Source organism: Delphinapterus leucas, chromosome 18, assembly GCF_059928025.1.
Source record: "Delphinapterus leucas isolate spDelLeu-1000000601 "Yukka" chromosome 18, BTC_Dleu_Yukka2, whole genome shotgun sequence".
In the NCBI taxonomy this organism is placed as follows: Eukaryota; Metazoa; Chordata; class Mammalia; order Artiodactyla; family Monodontidae; genus Delphinapterus; species Delphinapterus leucas.
The window spans coordinates 72,564,187-72,576,005 of record NC_143146.1 but is presented as its reverse complement, the minus strand read 5'-3'; the positions used below and the strand labels follow the sequence as shown (position 1 = coordinate 72,576,005).

Below are 11,819 nucleotides of genomic sequence, written 5' to 3'. Positions count from 1 at the left end.
GGGAGCGGGCGGCGGCGGGGGCGGGGCGGGGGGCGGGGCGGGGCGCGGCGTCTTCGCGCGCCCCGCGCCCTAACCTGGGATTCCCCCGCGGGTGGGCGGCGCCTGCCGACGCGCTGGTGGTCGTCCCGCCTGCGTGCGGCCATCCCTCGGGCAGTGGGAGCCCGCCTGCATCCTCGGGTCCCCGCAGACCCCCGCGCGGGCCCGACTGGCGCGGCCGCCGGACTGTCCACCCGACCGCAGGCCCCGGCGAGCGGACCCCGGCGAGCGGACCCCGCGCTCGCGGCCAGTTTGCCTCCCCCAAAATGAGAAGATTGGGGAGGGACTTCAAGGTTGGTTTTTTTTTTAAATTATGATAAACCTTCATTTCTTTGTCATTGGAATATTTTATTGCTGTTCCCTTACTTTCAACAAATAATGTATCCTCGCCCCTTGTCCGGAAGGGCCGGAAGCCTGAATCTGCCTGTGCCCCTGGCGGTAGGACGAGCACCTGGCCGGCGGGCCTGTCTCCGCGGCTACTTCCGGAGCTACTCTCCCCGAGATGGCAGAAACTAGCACCGGGTCCCACCGCGCTCACCTCACAGGCTCCCTCTTGGCGCCCAAAACCAAGCAGAAGCCACAGTCTATAGAGATCCAGTAACCTGTGACATGAGAGAGGTAAGTAGGTCATAGATTAACCCCGCCAGCCTCCTCTCTAACTTTGCAGGAAAACAGGAAAAACGATAGTACGGTGTCCACGGCCTTTGAGTCCTTTCCACGCTTCCTACCCAACCCCCCTCCCCCCGCAATGTCCTTGGTCAGTGATGGGGCCTCATTATCAGCCACAGGGTGCGATAGTCTTGGAATTACACTAGCAATTTATAAAGCATATAACTGCAGGGTGCTACTAGCTTCAGAAGCGTTTTCGTGAACACATAGCAATGGGCTAGTATTTGCAAGGCACTTTGGAGTGTTTGGTATCATAATCAGTGACTACATACACGTTGTTTTAAAACAAAATTTCAGTTTCAACTGTTCATTGGTGAAAGGATGCTCTCAAGTTGCATTAAGGAGGTCTCCTGTGCTGGGGCTCTTCCTGAATCCCACACAGCCTCCTTAACCCGCTGACACTGCCATCATAGGATTTCACAGAGGGAAGCCTGGTGTGATTCAAGGACCACCAGCTTTGCCTTTGCACTTGATCTGGATTTGAATCTGAATTCTACTCTTTCATTCCTTTATGGTTTTCCACAAGCTATTTCACTTCTGTTTGGAGCTTATAAACCTTTTATTCTTAGCAGAATATCCCTTAGTACTTGAAATATGATTGTGGGATTTTTTTTTTTTTTTACTCTTGGCAGTATAAAATAGAACTTAATAGATTGTAGAGATGCTCTGCTCGGGCAACAAGCAGACGGATCATAGAGTTAGTATCTGTAAATTCTGAGAGCAAGTGTTCCAGGCCCTGATGGGTGTATGGGTAGAACTCAACCAAGACAATTGTCAGCACTGTGCTCCATTTAGCAGCCTCACCCAGCAGACTTCGTCTTCAGTAAAACTGTAGGAGACCCTCCATGACAAGGCCCGTGAGCAAGCAACTTGCTGGCAGAAAAGATTCAGTGCGAACCAGGGGAAGAATAATGATGCTCAAAGCCTGAGCAAAAAGTTAGGGGAAAATGTCGAAAAAACTCGCTGGATTTATAAATAAAGCGAAATCAGGCAGGTTAGGATCACACGCAGGTCCAGAGGGATCATGAGTGACAGGCCACCCTGATGAGACTCAAAGAACAGCGGATCCAAGATTCCAAAGACTGTTAAGGAAAGGAAATGCTAGAATTTAAGCCCTAGGAGCACCATCCAGGGTGAAGGTGGACAGACCAAGTCCCGGGCCAGCACCGTTAGGCAGGATGCGGTCCAGAAAACGTAGAGAATCAGGGTCAGACAGATGCGGTTTTGGACTAAACTCTACCTCCTGCTAGCTGCTGGCCTAGGGGAATTGTGTTTGTCCTCTTTTAACAACATACTGTATGATGCCAACTTCTGGAAAAAGCTAAATTATGAAGACAATAAAAAGATCAGTGGTTGCCAGAGGCTTGTCGGGGGAAGAAGTGGGAGGGATGAATAAGTAGCGCACGGGGATGTTTAGGGCAGTGAAACTACTCTTAACGATACTGTAAGGAGGCTACACGTCATTATACGGTTGTCAAAAACCACAGAATGTCCAACACAGACAGTAAACCTTTATATTAACTACAGAATTTAGCTAATAATAATGTGTCCACATTGGCTCATCAGTCATAGCAAATGCACCACAACAATTCAAGATGTTAATAATAGGGGAGGGCTTCCCTGATGGCGCAGTGGTTGAGAGTCCACCTGCCGATGCAGGGGACACGGGTTCGTGCCCCGGTCCGGGAAGATCCCACATGTTGGTTTCCCTCCCCCTCATCCCGTACTGGAGGACTCCTCTGGACACAGATCAGATGCCAGTGGCAGCACTTCTGGATGGCTTTCATTTTAATAACAGGTGGCCATCCCCACCGCAAGCACTCTGGGACCCCAGGTCCGAAACCATCCTCTAGAGAAACATGGTATGCGTGCATCAATCCAGAGCCTAAGGATACATCATCAGAAGTGGTGTATTTCTTTTCTTTTCTTTTTTTTTTTTTTTTTTTTTTTTTTTTGCGGTACGCGGTCCTCTCGCTGTCGTGGCCTCTCCGGTTGCAGAGCACAGGCTCCGGATGCGCAGGCTCAGCGGCCATGGCTCACGGGCCCAGCCACTCCGCGGCATGCGGGATCTTCCTGGACCGGGGCACGAACCTGCGTGCCCTGCATCGGCAGGCGGACTTTCAACCACTGCGCCACCAGGGAAGCCCTAATTAATTGTTTCATTGTCTGTCTTCCCCCCGCTAGGCTGAAACTCCATAAAGGCAAAGCCCTTTTGTACCTGTGCACCGCTGTGTGCTAAGCAGAGTGCCTGCACAGAAGAGGCATTCACACATTAGTTAAATGATGAGTAACCGGAGGGGATTCCAGATGAGAAGCAGGGATTCTACATGAAGCAGTGATGGGAAGGATAAAGCCCCACTATCTTTTCTCAGCTCCTCCCCAACTGGCTACAGATTGGAAATCTTATTACCCTCAAAGACAGCTCCCCGTTTCATTGTCTCCTATCCTCCTCATTTCTCAGAGACAGATGCTATGAGATCATTGCAGTCTTTTGGAGATCCAGGTCCCCAATCCCATAATATAAGGCTCTATTCAGGAGAGGAGAGATATGAATACTTCCAAGGAAGTACTCTTGGGCACATCATTTTAGTTAATTATCATCATCTCATCAAACCATCACCTTATTGAATACTCCCAAAGATAAATCTTTGTGTTCTTATTAACCATTTCCCTAAAATAGTAGGAGACCAAGGATAATCTGTCCCTGACTTCTTCCTTGGAGATTCGTGTTTCCACAAGTCACAGCCAACCATAGTTTTAAATGGTCAAAAACAGAAACAACGACTTCTCTGTGTTAGTCAAGAATCACTCAATTGCAGGTAATCCATACCTGATTCAAACAACTCTAGGAAATCTTTTAAATTTATTGTTACATAACTGCGAAGTTTAGGATTTGCCAGATGTACGTATGTCTGGAGCTAGGTTTTCAAAATATATCTCAATCTCTCTATCTCGCAGTTTTCCTGATGGCTGTATTCTTTGCCAAATCTCTCATTGGTAAAAGCAGTGGTTTTTGAAGTGCAGCGAAGAAGGAAACCCCTTCCAGCATCCATTTCAGTCCTACAAAAGGACCACAATAGGCTCTGCTTGGGCCGCATGCCCAAGCTTACATACCTCCCCCTGATTCCTGCAGAGTGGTGTTCTCTTTTGGGCTAGCCTGGGTCACATACCCACCTCTGTGGGGCAGGGGGACAGTGCAGAGAGGAGGTTGATTGGCAATTCCACTAGTATCACAGAAATAGAGGAAGAGGTAGTCCCCACAGGGAAGGAATGTGAGGAGACAAGAAAGAAACTGGTGTCCACTCTCTATTTCCACTCCCCTGCTCGTTCAGATGTCCCCCAGCCCATACTAGAGGCATCTGGACCATGTGTTTTTCGTGTGTTACCACCATCCAGCTCCAGCGACCACTCCAGGCACATCTGCCCTGTCTCTGAGGCACATATGCCCTTGAAATAGTGATTTCATTTCCTTTGGATAAATACCCAGAAGTGAAATTACTGGATCATATGGTAGCTCTAGTTTTGATTTCTTGAGGAATCTCCGTACCATTTTCCTTAGTGGCTGTACCAATTTACATTCCCACCAACAGTGCACAAGTTTCTTTTCTTTGATAATAGCCATTCTGTGTCATTGCTTGCTCTTCTCTTGTAGACAGCATATAATTGGACTTTTTAAAATTCATTCTTCCAATTTCTACTTCTTAATTGGAATGTTTAATCCATTTACATTTAACATAATTACTAGTAGGTTAGGGCTTTTGTATGTCATTTAAAATTTTCTTTATGTCATGTCTTTTTCCCTTTATTTCTTCGTTACTGCCTTCTTTTGTGTTAGATAAAATTTCCTAGCATACCATTTAAATTATCTATTGTTTCTTTACTATATATTTTTGAGATTTTTTTTTTATTGGGTGCCCTGGCAATTAAAATGAAATTGTAACTTAGAACAATCTAGTTTGGATTAATAGCAATTTAAATAGTCTGCTAAACTTTTGCTTCTTTATATTCCGTTCCCTCCCTTTTCTTTATACTTTTATTGTCATACAAATTACATCTTTATACACCGTAAGCCCAACAAGGTAGTTTTATAATTGTTGCTTTGTACAGTTGGCCTTAAATCCAAAAGAAGAAAAAAACTACAAATGAAGACACATTTGTACTATCTTTGTAAAACCCATGTATTGACCTTCTCTGGTGTTCTTCATTGTTCGTTTGGATTTTAGTTACTGTCCCATCATTTCAGCCTGGAGGACTCTGTTTAGTATTTCTTGTAGGTCAGGTCTGATATGATGAAGCTTCTCATTTTTTCGTCTCCTTCATTTTTGAAGGACAGATTTCCTAGATGTAGGATCTTAGTTGACAGTGTTTTTCTTTTAGTACTTTGAATATGTCATCCCACTGCCTGCTGGCAACCATGGTTTTTAATGAGAAGTTAGTTGTTAACCTCATTGAGACCCCTTGTGCAGAATGAGTTTGCTTCCCTCTTGCTGCTTTCATCAGTCTCTCCTTTTCTTTGGCTTTTTAGCAATTTGATTATGATGTATTTGGTGTAGATCTCTTTAAAATGATCTACTTGGAGTTCATTGAGCTTCCTTGGTGAGCAGATTGTTTTTCATCACTTAGGAAGTTTTGGGCCATTGTTTCTTCAAATATTCTTTTTTCTCCTTTCTTTTCTTTCTTTCTTGGACTCCCCTTATGTGTATGCTGGATGGTGTCCCACAGGTTTCTGAGGCTCTGTTTATTATTCTTTATTCTCTTTTTGTTCTTCAGACTGGATAATCTCGATTAGTCTATTGGTTGTTTTGTCTGCCTGTTCAAATCTTCTGTTGAGCCCCTCTAGTGAAGTTTTCATTACAGCTTTTATACTTTTCGACTCCAGAATTTTCATTTAAAAAATAATTTATGGAGGGGTGGGATAGGGAGAGTGGGAGGGAGGGAGACGCAAGAGGGAAGACATATGGGAACATATGTATATGTATAACTGATTCACTTTGTTATAAAGCAGAAACTAACACACAATTGTAAAGCAATTATACCCCAATAAAGATGTTTAAAAAAATAAAAAATAAAAAAATAATTTATATCTCTTTATTGACATATTCTATTTTGTGAGATGTCATTCTCATACTTTAGTTCTTTCAACATGGTTTCCTACATGATTGATGACTTTAAGTCTTCGTCTAGTAAATCTAACATGTGCCCTTTCTCGTGCACAGTTTCTTTTGTGTGCTTTTTTTCTCTTGTGAAAAGATATTCTTCCTAGGTTTTGTTGTTGTTTTTTTTTTATGTCTTGTGATTTTTTGCTGAAAACTGTACATTCTAGATAAATAATGTGCCCACCCTAGAAATAAGATTCTCTCCTTCCCAAGGTTTTTTGCTGTTGTTCTTGCTGTTTTCTGTTTATTTGTTCAGTGACTTTCCTAGACAAATTTTATAAAGTCTGTATTCTTTGTCATGTATAGCCACTGAAATCTCTGCTACTTACCTTAGTGTTCAGCAAATGATTGCACTAAGATTTCCTTATATGTCTTGAACCAATAAGTCTCTCGTCCTTTCTCTGGGGCTTCTGTGTGCGTGTTGGGGCATGCTTGCCAAGTTCCCACAAGTAGCTTACAGCTCTGCATTAGCCTACACTTCTTGCTTGTGCAGACCCTCAAAGTCAGCCAGAATTGAGAGCTTAGGGTCTTCTCAGTTGTTTCTTAGGCATAGACACAGCTCTAGGTATGCACACAGCTCTGTGTGTGTGCTTGTGGTCTTCTAGATTCCCAGGAATATATAGAAACTTTTGAAAGCACCCTATGGATATCACGTGTCCAGTGTTTCCTTTTAAGTTTTTCTTCATAGCCTTTTGTTAGCCTCAACTTGTAACGCTTCCTTAAGCAACTGCAGTGTTAAACAATTAATGCTGATTGTTTTGACACATACCCTGTCAGTAGGGCTGTTCTCACAGAGGGAGTTCTAAGTCACATCAAAGAAAGAGATGCCCTGAAAATGGAACTTTTCAGCAGGCTGTCAGGCAGGTCAAATATTGACAGTTCTTTGGGAACGGCCCTTTTGGGAGCTCTGCACTCATTCTGCCCCCTCTAGCGGCTGCTAGGCTGCTAGCGCTCAGGCATATTCTCTTTGATCTTCAAGGTTACTGAGAGGGAAAGCATCATCTCTGCAAAGCTTGGCAGTGTCTCTTGATTGATGAATGTTACTAGACTAAAATTAGGACTTCTGTCTATCAAAGACACCACTAGGAAAATGAAAATGGAAGCCAAAGAGTGGAAGATGGTATTTGTAATACATATGACAGACAAAGAATTGTCACAAATCTGTAAGAGCCGGTTAGACACAGCTGAATTTTTTTTAAAAATTGTGAACAGAAGGAATTATTTGGAACACCATCTAAAAAGACAGAGATGCAAAATATAAAACCGAAAATAAGGAAGTAAGAGTAATAAGTCCTAACTTATACAAAGAGACAATTTTCAAAGATATGTGACTAGGATATTTTCAGAAATATTGCTAAGATTTAAATTCTAAAATATCAGAATCCAAATGAACTTCAAGTAAGGGAAAAAGTCCACAACTAGAAACAACATAGAGAAACTATAGGACATGAAAGACAAAAGACCTTAAAAGCATCCAAGAAAAAAAGACAGATTACCTATGAAGAAATGGCAATGAGAGTAAAATCTTATTTTTCAGTGACCATGATATCAGAGCCAGTGAATTATTTTCAATGTGCTCAGAGACACTGAAGTTACCCACAGTTCTCTACCCACTGACACCATCTTTAAGAACAAAGGTTAAATAAAAACATTTTCTGACTTAATAACTAAGAATGTTTTTCTCTAAAAGACACTCATTAAAGGAAATACTAAAAATATGTGGAAAAAATACCTCAGGTGGAATGTCTGAGGGACAAGAAGAAATGGTGAGCAAAGATATTGCTAAATATAGATACAGATGGTATAAGGTAAATAAAGTAGCGTCTAACTTAGGGGTAGGGATAATAGAGTAGAACTAAAATAGTGAACAACTGGATGTGTGGTCAGATTTGAATGGTGCTTTGTGATTAAGAGATGCTAAATCCAGATTTCTTTGGTTTGAATTCTGACTTTGGTACTAATTATCTGGTGGTACCTATTGCCTTGCTTTAGGCAAGTTAATTAACACCTCTGTATGTCTATTTACTTCTCTTAATATGAGGATAGTAATAGTATCACTCATAGGGTTACTGGGATGCTTAAATTAGTTAATATATGTGAACCACTTAGAACAGTGCTTGATACATGGCAAGTGCTTTATAAGTGTGAGCTATGATCATCAATAAAGCATTCTCAGGTCCTTGTGTTGCCAGGTGAAATACAGAATCATGGTGAGAGACTTCATCAAACTTCTTTTGACAGCAGTGATTGAGAAAATAAAAATACTATTAGCAGGTTCATTTTCATTGACTCATAAACTTTGTAGCACACTAACTTAAACTACATAGACTTTTCAAAAATCTATTTATTGATCTACACGATAATTCCAAGAAGTAAAAACCCGACAGGTTGTGGCACACACCGCTAGCGGCCTTCGTGATGTTCAGCCTGCCTTTCTCACACACAGAACACTGGTTTCCTGTAGAGTGTGAATGTGTCCAGCTAAGACACTGACCGTCCCAGATGTCTTTACAATTATATGGCCGTAGCCCCTAGTTCAGATCGTTGAGATTTAAGTGAAAGTCATTGGGTTGGATTTCTGGAAAGGCCATGTCATGCTTTATGCCTTTAAAGCTAACGTGCCTTGAACCAATGTGTTTCCATCCTTTCGCTCTGTGTGTGTGCTCCTCATGCCTTCAAAGCTCCCGTAAGAAGTTGACAACTCTGCCTTAGCTCTCACTTCTTATTTGTACATAGCCTGAAGGTCAGCCAGAGGTGAAAACTTACAGCCTTCTCAGGTTTTCCTGGGCATGTGCACAACCCTTGGCATGAACACAGCCCTGCACATGCATGTGGCCTTTTAGATTCCCAGGAACGTACAGGAGATTTCAAATGTCCCTTGTGAACTTTTTTCCAAATAATCTATTTACTCAGAGAGAATTCACTATAACTTTCTGGGAATTTAAAAGTGGACTTTGACAGATTGTTTCCTAAAATCGGCCAAGAAGAACAATAAAGTGGAATTTTCTATGTCATCAAAATGACAGTAATGATAATAGGGTGGCATTATTCAGAAATATATAGCATGATGGGAAAAGAAGTCCATAAATAGACACAACACACATGCACACACTTTGCGTATGATATAGGCTGCACTTTAAATTAGTAGGGAAAGGATGAATTATTCCATAAATAGGTTGGAATGATTGGCAGTTCATTTAGGAGAATAATAGATCTTTATGTCATTCCTTACACAGGAATAAATTCCAAATGGTTTAAAGATATAGATAGACAGATAGAGAAATGTGTTAATAATCTTAACGTGAGGAAGGATTTTCTTTAGGACAAAGGAAAACGAGAAAACAAAGGCAAATCTTGACAAATTTGACTATCGACGAGTTAAATACGTCCTCATAGTGAAAGTCCCCACAAATAAAAGTAAAGGCAAACAACAGGCTGATTGACAGTTCTTATCAAATATGTAACAGAAAATGAAAAAACTAAATAATGGGATCCTGTTTTTAACCAATTAAATTGGCAAAAGAGAAAAAGCTTTTAGGAGGTTGATCGTATACCATGTTAATGTGGATGTGAAGACACAGTCATACTCACCTTCGCTGTTAGTAAGAGTACAAAGTGGTAGAGCTGTTTTGGGAGAGGCAATTTGACAGGTTCTAACAGAATTTTAAATGTGCGTCACTCAAATACAATATTTTCACCTCTAGGAATCTGTACTGCAGAATATTCACACGCTCCCAAAGGGGTGTTTGCGTGAGGCTGTTCACTGCCCTATTTTTTGTGGCAGAACTAGGAACTTGAATGCCCTTCACTCCTCTGTGTGTGTGTGTGTGTGGGGGGGTGTGTATATGTGTGTGGGGTGTGTGTGTGTATATGTGTGTGGGGTGTGTGAGTGTATGGGTGTGGGTATGTGTATATGTGTGTGGGGTGTGTGTATGTGTGTGGGGGGGTGTGTATGTGTGTGGGGGTGTGTGTGTCGGCAGTGTGTGTGTGTCAAAAGAGGGAAGGGGGTTACAGAGAGAAAAAGAGTCTACAGTAAAGACTCAAATTACTTCACAGTTATTTTGGATGGTGAACTTCTTCCTTTAACTGTTTTCGGTGACCCAGAGTGGTGACAGGACAGCTTGGCTTTGTGGGTAAATATACCACAAGAGGGACTTTAATGTTTCATAACATATGCTTCTGTATCGTTTACGTTTTTCAAGTGATTTTTTAAAATAACAGAAAAGAAAAAAGCAAGCTACAGAGCTATGTACTATGCTCCAGTTAGGGTTGAGGAACTCCACAGAAATAGCTATGTGTTTGTTTATATGTCATAGACGTCTGATACAGGTGCACACTCAACTGTTAACAGCTGAGTGAAAGGGAGGCAGGGAGAGGGCAGATGGGGGGCTTTTACGTTCAATACGCTTCCGTTCTGTTTGATGTTTTTACAAGTTTGTTTTCTGCTCTTGAAATTTAAAAAAAATGAACAAATAAATAAAACATGTCAATAAAGGGAAGGGGAAAGAAAGCCAGTTGCTTTCCAGCAGAAGGAAAGAAGGAAGGAAGGAAGAGGTGGTGTTTTCAAGACTGGGGAAGCGCGAGGAGACAGGAGTGACTCAGAGGCGAGAGAGGACGTGGGTCAGCCATGCTGTGACGTCCCGGGGGGGGGGGCAGGGAGGGGACGCGCCACATGCATGGTGTACACCTCCCTGCAGTGGGGGAGAGACGCAGGGGACCGGGAGGGAGAAGAAAGAGAGATTTTGAGCTTGACCGTCTGTGTGAAGGGAGACAAAAGGAGGGGTCCAGCCAGAAGAGCAGGGACCAAAGCGCATCCTGAATAAATACCAGAGGGCACGGCCGTGTTCTCATTTTTAGACATGTGCTCCTCAGCTTTATCAGCAATTGTATTTCTGTGAAAACCAAAACCGTTTTCTTCAGTTAGAAACATGTCTTTTAAACCATGGCCATAGGCCGCCTGTGCCTTAGCTAAGGTGATTCATAATGAAGGACCCTTCAAAGCAATTGGCTGTCTTATCTCTATCGTCTTGTATTTCTGCAGCAGGACTTGGGAATTAGCTTTCACCATAGGAGGGAGTGAATAGTATTAGAGAAGAGAAAATTGTATATGTGACAAATGCACGTGGGATAATAATACGATTTGAATTGAAGGAAGACTGGCCTGAGAAAATGCACAGGAAGCATGCTGTTTGTGTAAAATGTCCCTAAAACCCGGGCAGAATCTCTAGCGCTTGTGGGTGTGATGCATAAAGGTGCAGGGTGCAGGCTGAGTTAAAACCAGCTAAACTGAGATGAATTTGTGTTGTGGGAGAGAAACATAATGTACAAGGGACTTAAGAACCACCAAAGCTCTTGCTGAAGGAGACACCTATGGTATCTCTTGTTGTGTTCTGCTTCTTATTCCCTTTGAGCAAGAATAAAATTACTGTACTTTTTGCTCTTCAAAAATCTTCTCTGGGCTTCCCTGGTGGCGCAGTGGTTGAGAGTCCGTCTGCCGATGCAGAGGACACGGGTTCATGCCCCGGTCCGGGAAGATCCCACATGCCGCCGAGCGGCTGGGCCCGTGAGCCATGGCCGCTGAGCCTGCGCGTCCGGAGCCTGTGCTCCGCAACGGGAGAGGCCACAACAGTGAGAGGCCCGCGTACCGCGAAAAAATCTTCTCTGCTTGCTGTTTCTCTGGTGCGATTGGCCAGCATATTCTGATCCACAGAAAGAGGAAGGCAGTGGGGCCACTCCTTCCCCTCCCACTGCACGGGGAAGGACTACTGAAAGCGTGCAACGCGAGGATGTAAAACTCACTAAGCTACATATATCAGTAGTTTCTGGAAAGTGTGTGTGTGACGGTAGCTTCTCATGTAGCTGGCTTTTTTCCAAAGCCATGCACCTCGGGGGGTCATTCTGTTCTCAAAGCTTGTCATGTGTCCAACCGCAAACAGGGCTAACTTGATTCTCAAAGAA

The 11,819-nt window shown here is 43.0% G+C and overlaps 1 long non-coding RNA gene across 3 annotated transcripts in view; it reads left to right on the top strand.

The window, feature by feature from the left end:
- The first annotated feature begins 32 nt into the window (after positions 1-32).
- The window catches only part of LOC111175198 (uncharacterized), a 117,006-nt gene continuing 105,219 nt past the window's right edge, over positions 33-11,819 (top strand). For all 3 annotated transcript variants that reach the window (XR_016388744.1, XR_002644651.3, XR_002644650.3), the window contains exons 1-2: positions 33-329; positions 441-654. This is a non-coding gene — a long non-coding RNA (uncharacterized LOC111175198). The remainder of the gene's footprint in view (positions 330-440; positions 655-11,819) is intronic.